Source organism: Sus scrofa, unplaced genomic scaffold (assembly GCF_000003025.6).
Source record: "Sus scrofa isolate TJ Tabasco breed Duroc unplaced genomic scaffold, Sscrofa11.1 Contig2026, whole genome shotgun sequence".
NCBI classification, from domain to species: Eukaryota; Metazoa; Chordata; class Mammalia; order Artiodactyla; family Suidae; genus Sus; species Sus scrofa.
In genome coordinates, this window is record NW_018085004.1 from 91,713 (window position 1) to 108,947 (window position 17,235).

General features: G+C 36.3%; 3 pseudogenes; all 3 read right to left on the minus strand.

The window, feature by feature from the left end:
- Positions 1-717: 717 nt before the first annotated feature.
- On the minus strand, positions 718-4,111 carry LOC110258412 (annotated as a pseudogene).
- A 285-nt stretch (positions 4,112-4,396) lies between these two features.
- On the minus strand, positions 4,397-5,342 carry LOC100621052 (annotated as a pseudogene).
- A 10,920-nt stretch (positions 5,343-16,262) lies between these two features.
- Positions 16,263-17,155, minus strand: LOC110258413 (annotated as a pseudogene).
- Positions 17,156-17,235: the final 80 nt, after the last annotated feature.

Genomic DNA, 17,235 nt, shown 5'->3' on the forward strand with positions numbered 1-17,235 from the left:
GATTTGTTTACTATTTTAGAAGTTATTTTACTATTTTAAGAGGCATTTAGCTGATAAAAGATTAAGCTTTTACTCTGATCTTTAGGCACATAACAGTCTTTGTTCTTAAGCTTAAGTCATTTACCAGCACTGTGACTGTTTTTCCAAGCAGGAAGATTGGATAAAGTAAAGAAGGACAAGATGTAGATTTTAGCAAAGAGGCTAAGAAAATATTGTAGAAACATATCTCATGAGAGCAGGGAGCCAAAAAAGAGGGGTGGAGTGGGTGGCATATCTGGCAGGATAGGTGTAGGCTGGAGTGGAATGTGAAAGTTAGGGAGAAGATGGTGGGAAGGAAACAGGCACAATAGTTTGGTGTCCTTACAGAGCCCTGGGTTTAAAAAAAAAAAAACAAAAAATCCTCCCAACCCTCATGCCCACTACACTTGATGAGACCCCTAAAGTTGAAGGGGGACAGGGAAAATGGAGGATCAGCTTGAGCAGTTGAGACATGTCCATAGTGAATCCCCAGAGTGAATGAGCATCCCCATACCTTCCCCTACTTCACAAAACAGGTCCCTCCTCATCAGTTAGTTAGGGGATTCTCCCTGCTTCCACAGTATATCTTTCTATTTTTTAATAGTTTTTTTTTTTTCCATCAAAGTCCTCTTCTGTTTCTTTTTTTAATTCCTCACCACCCCCTCTTTTCCCATCTCTCCTCCTAATACACACCTTTTTTTAGTAAGGGGAATACCATGATGTCTCTCTAGCCTGGCCCCTGTAGACACAACCTAGGGGCCTGCTGTTAAAACCACTTTATCCAAACATGGTATCTGTCTCATGGAAAATCCCTGTCTATTGTGCTGATGCCTGGTCTGTTGGTTCCTTTTGGGATCACCTTGATTTGTATTCTTCTAAATAGGGACTCATCTAAGGCCAGGGAAGTCCTCACTGACTCTCTGAGAACTCTATGTATGCAAAACCTTTAGGATGGCCACCAAATTTGTCACATAGTAACATGGTTGATGGAACCACAGCCATGAAAGTGTGCTTTCAGCTGTTCTGCTCTTTCACTATAGTCCACATTGCCAAAATATATCTGGAATCAGCTTTCATCTTCTCCTCAATGGACATGATAACTGGGCCAGCATTTTCTGAAGGTTAGATCATATTCACATGCTTCTCTTCCATGTTCTGTAGCTCCTTTAGCTTCTCAGCTTCTTCTTCCACCTCCCATACTCAAGAATTGATCACTTCCAACTCCAGTTACTCAATGGTGCCATTCCCCAGGTCACCCTTCACCAGTCCCAGCTCCTCTTCCTCCTCCTCCTGGCTGCTGAGGACTCTGGAGCCAGGCCCTGGGAAGGAGATAGGTGGGGGCATGAGGCCAGGGCATCTCCTCATTGGGCTTGGGCTCTGTCTTAGGTTCCTACAGCAGCCCCTCTGGCTCTAGCTCCTCAGACTATAAGCATATCCTATAGTTCCCTGAACCCCAGGGCCCCCTTCCTGACCTCTCCACCAACCCTGGGCACAAGATGATGTCACTGCCCCTGCCCAGAGCCCTGACCACTGCAGCTCCTTCTGCTGCTGCCACCACAGCCATCGCCACTCAGACTGTGTGTAATTTATTTATTATAAAATTAAAGCATAAAAATTAGTATGGAAAAAGATCAGCCATCAAATAAAATACATAAAATCATTAATAGATAATCTATGAAAAAGGAATACACATCACTTTAAGCATTTAAGTAGATGCCAAATTTAAACTATATTTATTTGTAATTAAAACATACAAATGAGATTATTTAGTCAAAATTTAATATATCATAAAAGTACAATAAGAATGTTTTTTTTCAGAATGTGGTCAAAAAGGTATTTTCAAGACTGAAGGGAGTACTAAGTTTGGTAAAGGTCATGAATGGTATTTTGGCAATGCTATGAATATGAGGAATTTCAATACATATATCAATTGATGCAGCAATTTCACTTGCAGGATCTCACACTAAAAATTTTTCAAAAAAATATACTTGCAAAATTATTTCTTATAGAAAAAGACTGAGGACATTGTAAAGAGGACTGGATACACCAATTTTAATATGTCTTTGTACAATAGTTACAAAGGTGAGGAAACAGAATGTGTTACAGCTACACAGACTGGCATGTAAAGATTTTCAGGAGGCTGAGTAGTAAAGTGCAAAAAAATAGTCATAAAGGCAAACACATATATGCAAATATACTTGTTTTTGCAAAGATTATTACTTAAAGACTCTTAGAAACAGACTATAGTGGCCACCTCTGGATGAAATAGAAGACTCTGGTTTCTGATAGTAAGAGGTTTATTCTACAATTTTTCATTTTGCATAAATACAATTTTATTGAATCTATATTATCAAAATGACTTACTGCCCAAGGCAATATTGCAAGCCCTATCAAATTACCAAGCACATTTTCTGCAGAACTAAAACAAAATATCTTTAAGTTTGTTTGGAAGCACAAAAGAACTGGAATAGTCAAAGCCATCCTGAGAAAGAAAAATGGAGCAGGAGAAGTCAGGCTCTCTGACTTAAGACTATACTACAAAGATACAGTCATCAAAACCATATGGTACTGGCACAAAAACAGAAATTTAGATGTGTGGAAAAGGATAGAGAGCCCAGAATTAAATCTATGTACATACTGTCTACTAATCTATGAAAAAGGAGGCCAGAATATACAATGGAGAAAAGACAGTCCCTTTAATAAGTGATGCTGTGAAAACTGGACAGCTACATATAAAAGAATGAAATTAGAACACTCCTAAACACTGCACACCAAAATAAACCCAAAATAGATTAAAGACCTAAATATAAGACTGGACACCATAAAATTCTTATAGGAAAACATAGGCCAAACACTCTCCAACACAAATCACAGCAATATCTTAGATCCACCTCCTAGAGTAATGACACTAAAAACAAAAATAAAAAATTGGGACCTAATTAAACTTAAAATTTTCTGCACAGCAAAGGGAACCCTAACCAAAATGAAAAGACAACCCACAGAATGGTAGAAAATATTTGCAAATGAAGCCACTGACAAGGGATTCATCTCCAAAATTTATAAACACCTCCTTCAGCTCAATATAAAAAAAGTTAATAAAAAACCAAATCCAAAAAAAAAAATGGGAAGATCTAAAAAGGCAATTCTCCAAAGAGGATATATGAATGCCAAAAAACATATAAGAAGATGTTCATCACTAATTATTAGAGAAATACAAAACAAAACTACTATGAGGAACCACCTTATACTGGCCAGAATGGCTGTAATAAAAAAATATACAAACAATAAATGGGGAAGAGGGTATGGAGAAAAGGGAAGCCTATCACACTGTAGTGGGAAAGTAAATTGCTACAACCACTGTGGAAAACTCTATGGAGATTTATCAGATAACTAAAAATAGAATTAACATTTGATCCAGAAACCCCAATCCTGGGCATCTATCCAGAGAAAAACATGACTCAAAATATACATGTAGTACAATGTCCATTGCAGTATTATATACAGTAGCCAAAACATGGAAACAACCTAAACATCCATCAGTAGAGGACTAGATAAGGAAGATGTTATGCATATACAAAATGGAATATTTTTTGACCATTACAAGGAAAGATATAATGGCATTTGCTGCAATGTGGACAGACATAGAAATTATCATACTAAGTGAAGTTAGTCAAACAGTGAGACACCAACATCATATGCTATCACTTACATGTGAAATCTTAAAAAAGGACACAATGAACTTCTTTGCAGAACAGATAGTGACTCACAGACTTTGAAGAACTTATGGTTTCCAAAGGAGACAATTTGTGGTGCTGGGATTTGGGATGGAAATTCTATAAAATTTAGTTGTGTTGATCATTGTACATTTATAAATGTAATAAAATTCATTGAGTTAAAATTAACTTTCATCATTTTTATACAATATATAGTAAAGGATCCATTAAAGTACAGTAGGCTGAAACATTTGTCAAAGCCATGTCTGGAGTATGAGTTTCCTAGTTATGATTCTAGAAAATCATCTTAGACCTTCCCTTATCTGATGAGCTGGGAATCAATTTTACTTTGGAAACAGATATGCAATTATATTGTACATGTTAAAATGTTTAAAAATAATTTATAAATACTACAAATAACATCAAATAATTTCATTTTTTTCTACTTGGGTTTACATGTAGTTTATGGCTATTCCTCTAAACATTCCTGTGTGCAACAATAAAAAATCAATAATCAATAAAATGTCCTAATATAGATATATTAACTAAAACTCTGTTTTTTAAAAGATTTGAACTTGAGTAACTTGTTGTACTACAAGAGTTGAACAATCTGTAGCATAGGAAATCACATTATCTTCAGAAATACTGTAATGAATCTCACAGTACTATATCAAGTGACTATGCAAATTTGTGACAACTAATTTTCTGAAAATGTTTTCACATCTTTATTTTCAAGGCTATAGATCAAGGGGTTCAGCATGGAAATCACTACTGTGTAAAATGCAGAAGGCACTTTAACTGTGGGCAAAGACTTTTCAGGGTTAGGGTTACAGTAAAGGAAAAGGATGGTTCCATGGAATATGGTGATAGCTGTCAGGTTGGAGGCACAGGTAGAGAAGGTTTTCTCATGTTCACTTGCAGTAGGCATCCTCATAACAGTGATACAAATGAGTATATAGGATGTCAGAATTATCAGGTTGCTTGATTCATTGAATATGGCAATAATAAAACATAGCATCTGACTGATATAGGGGTTTGATCAGGAAAGATAAACCAGTACAGAATGGTCACAGATAAAATTATTTATGATGTTAGACTTATGATAAGATAATGCAAGAAGAAAATATTTAAATGTCAGGGAACACACTATCCCCCTTGAGCAAGACTCAGCCACCAGCAGAACACAAAGCTTCTGAGATATAGCAGTGATATAGAGCAAGGGGTTACAAATGGCCACAAAACTATCATAGGCCATCACTTCTAACATGATAGTTTCTGTTACTCCAAATATGTGAGCAAAACAAAATTGCACAATGGACCCGGAAAAGGAGATGGTTCTGTCTCCACAATCAAGTTCTCTAAAAACTTAGGTGTAACTATGATAGAATAATGGAAATCTCCAAAGGACAAGTGACTAAGGAAAAAGCACATGATCATGTGGAGTTTTGAATTGATCTTGATGATGACTACCATGCCCAGACTCCCCAACACAGTGACTGTGTAGATAGACAAGAAAACCAGGAATATTGGAACCTGGGGTTCTGGATATTCTAAAAAACACAGAAGAATAAATGTGGGTATGATATTCTGATTTCCTTTTGATAACATCATGACCTCTATTGAATAAAGAACCAAAAGTTATTCCTGAAAAGTAGACATTAACAGAAAAGAGAAACAGAGAAGGAGGAAATTTCATAGGTCTCATTGAAGTTGATACAGAACAGTGATTCTTGGAGTTCCCATCATGGCTCATAGTGGGTTAAGAATCTGACTAGTACCCATGAGAATGCAGTTCTATCCCTGGCCTTGCTCTGTGGGTTAAGGACATGGTGTTGCCACAAGCTTCAGAATATGTCTCAGACACAGCTTGGATCCTGCAGTGCTGTGGCATAAGCTGGCAGCTGCAGCTCCTTTTCAACCCATAGCCTGGGAACTTCCATATGGTGCAGGTGAGGCAATAAAAAGACAAAAAAAAAAGAAAGAAAGAGAAGACTGTTTCTTGAAGTATGGTCCTCAAACCAGCAGCAGTGAGAGCAGCTGAGAATTTTTTAGGGATGCAAAGTCTCCAGTATCATCACTAAATTCCAGAATCAAAGACTCCAGAATGGAGCCTGCAATTTATGTTTTAACCAGCCCTCCAGGTAATATTGATGAATGATAAATTATAAGAATAACTAAAATATATATAATAATCATGCTACTGTCTAAAATTTAGCCTTCATTACTGAATTGGTGAATTAATATTAATATATTACAGAACTGAAGTATAAATTTAGACCAAAAATAAATGATAGAAAACAACAGCAAGAGAGGTAAGACAGGAGAAAAAAGTACCTTGTTATGGTTCTAAGAATGATACTAACAGAGGTCCCATTGTTGCTCAGTGGTAATGAACCTGACTAGTATCCATAAGGATGCAGGCTCAATTCCTGGCCTTGTTCCCTGGGTTAAGGATCAAACATTGCCATGAGTTGTGGCTTGAATCCTGCATTGCTATGGCCCAGACCATCAGCTATAGTTCCTATTCAAACCCCCTATCCTGGGAAATTCCATAGGCTACAGGTGCAGTGCTAAAAAAGACCAAAAAAAAAAAAAAAAAAAGAATGGGTGTCAGATAAATCTCAGTGTAAATTTTTTTGTTTTTGTTTGTTTCAGACATTATAAAGAATTAAATACCCACAGAATGTGTGAGTTGGAGTAAATAAAAAATTGTATCTAGTCCCATGCCTTCTTTCTGGTTCTTAAAAATTGATTACAGAACCTTACACACGAAATGTTGATGTAGCCACCACCAAAACCTTCATTAATGGTGCAATGCCTCCTGATGAAATTTTATGGCTCTTTTATTGAGATCTTATTTAGCATTTTTATTTGTTAATTAAAGTTAATTAAATTGCATTTATTATATATTAATATGCTTTTAGGTCATCTATTCTGATATACATTTAAAGATTATAAATATGTACAATATAAAATATATATAACATAAATAGAAGAACAGGCATGTATTAGTTCAACAACAATAGTTTCATACAAAATATGTCCTAAGTTTCAATGAGAAATAAGCCCTCTTTATGATGAGGCAAACTTTAGGAAGATAAGGAGGTGAAAGCAGTAATGCCATAGAATAAATGACTTCAAGATATAGACATAAAACTGCCACAAAAACATATGGATGATTTTGTTCTATCTACTTAGTTTTGTCTGGATCAAGTGTTGGGCTCCAGACATAGCTCCATGAATGCCTACTTGACATGCACTATAAACAACCCCAGACATAAAGCACATGCCTTCAGAATATTCTTCCCAATAGCAAAATTTACTGGGCAGATAAGTTCCAAATATCCATTATTATTCAGGTTTATTTATATATTTATGTATTTATTTATTTGTCCAGCTGCACCTGCTGATAAATGGAAGTTCCTGGGCCAGGGATCCAACCAGCATTGCAGCTGCAGCCTGTGCCACAGCTGCAGTGACAATGAGTCTCCTTCAACATCTGAAAATATTAGCAAAACCCTGGTATATTAGGGAGATTGATACTACTTTTCTGATTTATTGGACACATTACATTAATAACAATATATACTCAGAAAAGGAGTTGGTATTAAACCCTAGCACTTTCAAATGATTTTGGCAAAAATATCTGGATAAGAATTAAGTTTATTAGGTTTATTCTCAAATTGAAACTAGGCCCATGAGATTTAAAAATCATTAAATAGCCTATAAAATTTTTGCAGCTTCTCCATTGGTTACCACTGCCTGTTTCTGCAATATAGAACTTAATTGTCAGAAACACTTCAGGCTGTCTTAGTGAAAATTAAAATGTCTCTAACCAGGAGTTCCCATGGCATCTCAGTGAGGTAACAACCTGATATCATGTCCTTGAGGATGTGGGTTCAATCCCAGGCCTTGATCATTGGACTAAGTATCTAGCATTGCCACAAGCTGTGATGTAGTTTGCAGATGTGGCTTGGACCTGGTATTGCCGTGGCTGTGGCATAGCTACAGTTCTAAGTTGACTGTAGCCTCATAACTTCCATATGCTATATGTCTGGCCTTAAAAAGAAAAAAAAACAAAATGTCTCTGACCATATAAAAGGGCTATCTATAATTTTTAGAGTAAGGTATATGAACTGGAGCTCCATTTTTTTTTATCTAAATTGAAAGATACCGAAAGAGACATGAACTGACATGAAACCAGAAGACAGAGATCAATTTATGAAGGAGGCCTTTGTATGACTGATGAAACTCAGGAACTTGCATGCTCAGTAATCAGACACTTTTTAAGATATCAACAGGCTTAAGTTTGTAAAAAATCTGGCAGTATATTTCAATGAGACTGCAAGTAGAAATGTCATTTTATTTGCAGGACATAATAATGAATACAAAGAAAAAAATAAAAGCTCAATTGCCTTTCTAAACTTTGCTAAACTGTGGGTCTTATATTTGCCTCTGTGACAATGAACATATCTCCTACAGAGAATTATAATTGGAGTATTACTCAGTGGACCACAAAATCATATAATTATATGAAGCACTGTCTCTTGGGTCACTATGGTAGATATATTTTCTTTTTTTTTTCTTTTTTTTTTTTTTGTCTTTTTGTTGTTATTGTTGTTGTTGTTGCTATTTCTTGGGCCGCTCCCACGGCATATGGAGGTTCCCAGGCTAGGGGTCAAATCGGAGCTGTAACCACTGGCCTACGCCAGAGCCACAGCAACGCGGGTTCCGAGCCGCGTCTGCAACCTACACCACAGCTCACGGCAACGCTGGATCGCTAACCCACTGAGCAAGGGCAGGGACCAAACCCGCAACCTCATGGTTCCTAGTCGGATTCGTTAACCACTGCGCCACAATGGGAACTCCGATATATTTTCTTCTAAATCATTTAGACAAAAAATATGGAGCACCAGCTCATATAGCTTACTCTAAAAAATATAGATAGCCCTTTTATATGGTCAGAGACATTTTGTTTTTCTTTTTAAGGCCTGACATATAGCATATGGAAGTTATGAGGCTAGAGTCAACTTAGAACTGTAGTTATGCCACAGCCATTGCAAATCTATGATTAAGATTTCTAAATATATTTCATTACTTACTTTTATTTCATATTTTTATCTTTTATTTATACATATATATTTTTCTACTGAATAGCATGGTGACCCAGATACACTTACAGGTATAAAATCTTTTTTCTCACAATACATGTTCCATTGTAAGTGACTAGACAGAGTTCCCAGTGTTACAGAGCAGGATGCCATTGCTAATCCATCCCAAAGGCAACATTCTGTATCTCTTTATGCCAAGATCCCAGTCCCTCCCATTCCCTCCCCTTCCCCCTTGGCAACCACAAGTCTATTCTCCAAGTCCATGATTTTCTTTTCTGTGGAAAGGTTCCTTTGTGCCATATATTATATTCTAGATATAAGTGATATCATTTGTTTTTCTCTTTCTGACTTATTTCACTCAGGATGAGTCTCTAGTTCCATCCATGTCATTTCAAATGACATTATTTTGTTCTTTTTTATGGCTGAGTAGTACTCCATTTTGTATATATACACCACATCTTTCTAATCCAATCATTTTTCAATGGACATTTGGGTTGCTTCCATGTCTTGGCAATTGTGAATAGTGCTGCAAGGGACATGAGGGTGCATGTGTTTTTTTAAGGAGAGTTTCATCAGGATATATGCCCAAGAGTGGGACTGCTGGATGATATGGTTGTTCTATGTATAGATTTATAATGTACCTCCATACTGTTCTCCATAGTGGCTGTACCAGCTTACATTCCCACCAAAAGTACAGGAGGTTTCCCTTTTCTCCACACCTTCTCCAGCATTTGTTATTTGTGTACTTATTAATGATGACCATTCTGACTGGTTTGAGGTGGTGGTAGCTCATGGTGGTTTTGATTTGCATTTCTTTAATAATCAGTGATGTTGAGCAATTTTGAATGTGTTGTTGGCCATCGTATTTCCTTGGAGAAATATCTATTCAGGCCTTTTGCCCATTGTTTAATTGGGTTGTTGGCTTTTTTGCTGTTAAGTTGTATAAGTTGCTTGCATATCCTAGAGATTGAGCCCTTGTCCATTGCATCATTTGACACTATTTTCTCCCATTCTGTAAGTTGCCTTTTTTTTTTTTATTTCCTTTGCTGTGAAAAAGCTTGTGAGTTTGATTAGGTCTACTTGGTTTATTTTTGCTCATAGTTCTGTTGATTTGGGAGACTGACCTGATAAAACATTTGTAAAGTTGATGTCAGAGAATGTTTTCCCTATGTTCTCTTCCAGGAGTTTAATGGTGTCTTCTCTATGGGATGCTGCAAAATCAGTGCTCAGAGGGAAGTTCATAGCAATACAGGCCTTCCTCAAAAAGAAAAAAAATCTCAAATTGACAACTTAACCCACCACCTAAATGAATTACAAAAAGAAGAACAAGCAAAGCCTAAAGTCAGCAGAAGGAAGGAAATCATAAAGACCAATGAGGAAATCACTAAAATGGAGATTAAAAAAATAATAGACAAAATCAGCCAAACCATGAGCTGGTTCTTTGAAAATGTAAACAAAATTGACAAATCTCTGGCTAGACTCACCAAGAAGAGGAAAGAAAAAACCCAATAAGCAAAATAAGAAATGAAAAAGGAGAAGTCACACAGATACTACAAAAATACAAAAAAAAAAAATGAAAATACTATCAACAATTATATGCCAACAAATTCAACAACCTAGAGGAAATTGACAACTTTCTAGTGACTTACAGCCTTCCAAAACTGAATCAAGAAGAAATAGATCAACTGAACAGACCGATTACTAGAAATGAAATTGAATATGTCATAAAAACACTTTCTACAAATAAAAGTCTAGGACCAGATGAATTCACAGGTGATTTCTACTAAACATACAAAGAGGAATTTATACCCATCCTCCTTAAGCTTCTTCAAAAGTTTGATGAAATAAGAACACTCAGAAAGACGTCCTGTGATGCCGCCATTACCCTAATTCCAAAACCAGACAAAGATACCACCAAAAAAAGAAATTATTGGCCAATGTCTTTGATAAATATAGACACAAAAATTCTCAACAAAATTTTAGCCAACTGAATCCAACAACATATCAAAAAGAGGGTACACCATGACCAGTTGGGATTCATCCCAGTTTTCCAAGGATGGGTTCAACATATGTAAATCAATCAACATCATACACCACATTAAAAAAAGAAGTCAAAAACCACATGATCATCTCAATAGATGCAGGAAAAGCATTTGACACAGTACAACATACCTTTGTGATAAAAACTTACCAAATTGGATATAGAGGGAACATTCCTTAACATAATCAAAGCCATTTATGACAAACCCACAGCAAATATTATACTCAAAGGAGAAAAATTGAAAGCCTTCCCACTAAAATCTGGAACAAGACAAGGATGTCCACTCTCATACTGTTATTCAACATAGTATTGGAAGTCCTAGCCACAGCAATCAGACAAACAAAAGAAATAAAAGGCATCCAAATAGGAAGAGAAGAGGTAAAACTGTCACTATATGCAGATGACATGATCTCTGTATAGAAAACCCCAAAGACTCAACACAAAACTACTTGAACTGATCAACAAATAGTGCAAAGTAGCAGGATATGATTAACATTCAGAAATCAGTCACATTTATGTATACTTACAATTAAATATTAGAAAATGAATACAAAAATACAATACCTTTTAAAATTGCACCCCCAAATATCAAGTACCTGGGAAAACACCTGACCAAGGATGTAAAGTACTTATATGCCAAGAACTATAAAACATTGATCAAATAAATTAAAGAAGATGTAAAAAATGGAAAGATATTCCATGCTCCTGGTTTGGAAAAATTAATATTGCAAAAATGCCCATACTATCCAAAGCAATCTACAGATTCAATGCAATCCCTATTAAATTACCCATGATATTTTTCACAGAAGTAGAACAAACAATCCAAAAAATCATATGGAACCACAAAATACCCAGAGTTGCCAAAGCAATCCAAAGGAACAAAAACCATACAGAATGCATAACTCTCCCAGACTTCAGGCAGTAAGCCACAGTCATGAAGAGAATGTGGTACTGGTACCAAAACAGACATCCTGACCAATGGAATAGTATAGAGAACCCAGAAATAAACCCAGACACCTTTGGTCCATTAATTTTTGACAAAGGAGGCAAAAACATGAAATGGCAAAAAGACAGTCTTTTCCACAAGTATTGCTGGGAAACCTGGTCAGCTGCATGTAAATCCATGAAACTAGAACACACCCTCCCACCATGCACCAAAATAAACTCAAAATGGCTTAAAGACTTAAATGTAAGACAAGACATCATTACTTACTTTTAGATTTTGAATTATTGAAATAATACATAGTCAAAGAAGTAAACATTAACTGTAGGATTTTAAATAAGGAAAAAAGAACAATCTAGATGTAATTGTTACAAATTCAACTGAATTTCAAATCCTATATTCAGAAGTATAGTAGAGAAAATTGGCCAACATGACCTGAAGCAAAGGATGGATTTGACCTTTACCAATGGGAATATGTGCTTATGATTTACCCCTGATGTGATGTGAGAACAGAAGATATACCTCTGTAATATTCTTTCCCCAAACCCATAGTCCCAGTTTAATATGAGATAAATCATTAGACAAACCCATATTTGGAAGAATCCTACAGGATATCCCAGCAGTACTCCTTAGAATCCTCAAAGCTGAGAAAAACAAGGAAAGAGTGAAAACCCATCACAGACAGAGGTGATTTGGGAGACATGCCAACTTAATGCAATGTGGTCTCCTGGACTGGATCCCAGAAAAGAAAAAAAGGACATTAATTTTGTCTTTTTTTGCCTTTTCTATGGTTGCTCTCACGGCATATGGAGGTTCCCACACTAGGGATCTAATTGGAGCTGTAGCAACTGACCTATTCCAGAGCCACAGAAATGTGGGATCCAAGCTGGGTCTACAACATACACCACAGCTCACAGCAACACTGGACCCTTAACCCACTGAGCAAGGCCAGGGATTGAACCCACAACCCCATGGCTCCTAGTCAGATTCGTTAACCACTGCACCATGATGGAAACTCCAGAAAAAGGACAATAATGGAAAAAACTGATAGAATCCCAATAAAATTTATATTTTAGACAACATAATGTAATATTATTTCTTTTTTAAAAAATTTTATTTTACACTGGGTAAAACACTTAACATGATATCTACTCTAAGGTATTTTTGTCTTTTTCTTTTTATGGATTTCCCAGACCAGATATTAGATCTAAGCCACAGTTGCCACCTACTGTGGCAACACAGCTTCTTTAACTCAGTTGACAGGGCTGGGGATCAAACCTGTGTGCTGGCACTGCAGAGATGCTGAAGATCCCATTGTGTCATAGCAGGAATTCCTTAAGATATATTCAAGTGTAGAGTACATCACAGCATTGTTGACTACAGATATAATTTTGTACAACACATCTCTAGATCTTAATCTTATTTTACTTAAGCTTTGTGCCCATTGATTTGAAACTTCCCATTTTCCCCTCCACTAGCCTCTGGCAACTAATATTCCCCTCTTTAAGTTTATGAATTTTATTACATTACATATGTCCTGTAAATGGAATCATATAGTATTTTTCTTTCTCTGGCACTGAGCAAAATGTTTTCAGTGTTCATCCATGTGGTCACATGTTACAGAATTTCCATCCTTTTTAAAGCCAAATTGCATTCTATTGTTTATACATAATACATTTTTTTTTAAATCAAAATGTCCACAGATATTTAGGTTGTCTCCAAATCTTGGCTGTTGTGAATGGTTCTACAATGAACATGGCAAGCCTAATATCTCCTTGAAAACTTGATTAGAATTTTTTATAAGTATCCAGAAATAGTATAACTGGATCATGTTTAACTCAATTTTTAATTTGTAAAGTACCTCCATACTGTTTTCCACAGCAGTTACAACATCTTCTTTAATACTAACAATGTAAAGTGTGATGAAAACTCTCTGAAATATCCTTGAACCTTATTTTGTAAATCAAAAATTATTAAAAATTGTAAAATTTATTACTAAAAATCTATCATTTAATAGTCCCATTTTATTTGCATCTCTAATAACACAACCAGTTCTACTTTAGGCCAACACACCATTCCCTCTGAACTGAAATAGTGTAATCATAATTAGCAACTTCTCAGCCTCCACTTCCCCCCAACTTTGAATAACTTTGCTACCCCCCTTGTCAGATTTTGTGTTTAATGTCTTCGGCTGTGAGTGTGTTGGGACTAAGTTGAAGGGTGGAGGTTTGGGGATAGTAAGTAATATTTTTGCACTCCTATAACTAAATAAGAACTAATTTAGTGAATCCAAACTTACATATTATTTCCTGATAATACACACATTTCACAAACAAGACACAATAATTCTAATTCCCTAGACCACAGAATTGGTATGTGAAGAAATCTGGCTTCATATATCATCCTCGGAGTTCCTGTCATGGCTGTTAAAAAGAAACCTGTAGAACTGTAGAGATATGCCAGACCTTGAAGGAAAATTTTAGTTTAAAACCGTAGTGGAAGAAAGTTGGAGCCGTAAAGTATCTTTGAGTTCTGGATTAATCACCAGTGTTTTCTGGAAGTTTGTTTTTTGTTTTTGTTTTTGTTTTGCCAGGAACTTGATATTAAAAGGTAGTGATGCAGAAGTTTCTGTTGTGGCTCAGTGGGCTAAGAACCTGACTAGTATTCATGAGGATGCAGATTTGATCTCTGGCCTTGCTAAGTGAGTTAAGGATTCAGCATTTCTGTGAGCTGCAGTGTAGGTCACAGATGTAGCTCAAATCTGGTGTTGCTGTGGCTATGGTGCAGCCCAGTAGCTGCAGCTCTGATTCAACTCCTAGCCTGGGAACTTCTATATGCCATGGATACAGCCATAAAAAGTGAATAACATCCTCTTCATGAAAGAGAAACTACAAAATCACAGCAGCCTTAGGACATACTCCAAACATAGCAATTTTAGGGTATTTTTGTAATGGCTTCATCAATAATGAGGAGATGAAACTATAAACTAAAATAAGGTATTACTACTCACCTACCAACTTGAAAATAAGAAATATCCCATGGCAATATTTAATGTTGGCAAGAATGGGCAATAATTAGAATTCAGCTGCAAGATGTGTAGAGTGCAAACTAATACAACTACTTGGGAAGTTGTATGATGGTGTCTAGTAAAAGAAAAGAAACAAATTCCCTTTGATCCAGAACATTCAACAGAGGACTTTACTCACAGAATGACAGCTTATGTGCAATGTAGTGCATCTTTGTGTTAAAAATGTTCATAGCAACATTTCCATTAAATGCGGAAAAGGAAATATCCAGGAGAGAAATTGCTGGATCATATAGTAGTTCAATTTTAAATTTTGGGATAAATACCTCCATGATATTTTCCATATGGTATGTAATTTCCTGCACCAATTTACATTCTCACCAATGGTGTACAAGGGTTCTCTTTTCTCCACATTCTCTCCAACACTGGTATTTTGTAGACTTTGTAGAAGGAATGGAGATGGGGCAATTTAGGGATATTGAATTAAAATACACAAAATACTCCGTATGCGGTAGCTAAGAAACAAGGGTATATTGTATAGCATGGGAATTATAGCTATGGTCTTGTAATAATTTTTTTTTTTTTATCAGGCTGTACCCACAGCATTGGAAGTTCCCGGGCTAGGGGTCTGATCAGAGCTGCAGCTTTCAACTGACAACACAGCCATAGGAATGCCAGATCCCAGCTACATATGCATCCAACAAAGCAGCTTGCAGCAATGCCAGATATGAGGGCATATACACACTAAAATTTTATATGCATTTCAAAAGGAGACAAAAAGGTAACTTTGAGACTCTCATAACCTATTATCAGGGGTTGTAACTGAAAAGGAAAAGTTCTAAATATGACACAGTCCTTGAAGCAGTTTGCTCCTGGTGGTGTTAGGCACCATAACTAGAGAATGTGTATGGAAATGTTGCAAAGTGCTGACAGTGTTTTATCTTTAATTTCTTGGAGAAAGTAACCTACAGAATTTTTATTCAGAATGTTTTCTGCTTGTTTTTCATATTTCCTAATGTAAGAGAGAGAGGAAGAGAAAAGGCAAGGCAGCAGAAAATAAGGGAAGAAAACAGGGAAGGGTAATAATTTACATGCTTCTTGAAATTAGAATGTGGATGTCTTTAGAGGAATGTTTTTAAGCCTCATATTCTGGGAGTGATACATAAATAGAATTTTCTTTTTTTTCTTATGAACTGAAGATGATTTTTTAAAGCACAGTAAGATTTAATGATCATATATATATACATATATTACGTTATTTACTCAATAAATTATGATACCATTACTAGAAGAAAAAATTTAATAAAAATTAAAATGTATAAAAACATTTAAGAAAATAAGTCCTCTCTCATCAAAATTACATTTAGTGAGAAAACAGTTGTTCGGCATTGATTAACTTTCTGATCAATACTTACATATCATTATTTCTAAGGCTATACATCATGGGGTTTAGCATGTGGATCACCACTGTGTAAAACACAGTGGCTATTCTCATGAACAGAAATGATCTTTTGGAGCTGGTCACACATTAAAAAGAAGGAAGTTCCCATGTAAGATGGTGATGACAGTCAGGTAGGAGGCACAGTTGGAGAAGGCTTTTCAGAGCCCACCAGTAAATGACATCTTGATAATTGTGACAATGATGAAAAGAAACGAATAGAGGTTAATTGGAAGGCTACAAGCCTCATTGACTGTGGAAATGATAAAACTCAGCATCAGGTTGAAATACGTGTCAGAGCAGGAGGCAGAGATGATGGCAGAATACTCACAGCAAACATGGTTTATAATGTTAGAACCACAGGAAGAGAGTTCCAAAAGAGAATATGTGAGTGTCAAGGAACATAACCCACCCCATGAGCAAGTTGAGGCTATCAGGAGGGTATAGAGCTTAGGAGACATAGAAACCATGTAGAGAAGGGGGTTACAAATAGCCACAAACTGGTCATAAGCCATCAAGGCTAACATGAATATTTCCATAATCATGAATGTGCAGCCAAAGGAAAACTGCATCATGCAACCCATGTAAGAGATAGTCCTTATGTCCACAAACAAGATCTCTAAGAGTTTGGGTATAGTTACAGAATATTAGCAAAAATCAAGAAAGGAGAGATGGCTGAGAAAAAAGTACATGGGGGTGTGGAGCTTGGGATTCATTGTGATGATCACAATCATACCCACATTCCCCACTACGGAGACTGCATAAATGGCCAAGAAGACCAAGAAGAGGGGCACCTGGAGGTGTGGTTATTCAGAGAAGTCCAGGAGAATGAAGGTGATTCCAACACTCTGATTTCCCTTTTCCATCACTATGGTTCCTGCCGGAGAAAATCAGAGAGTCCTTCCTGAGCAACCAAATGTTACAAATCTAGTGGAGCCTGAAGCCT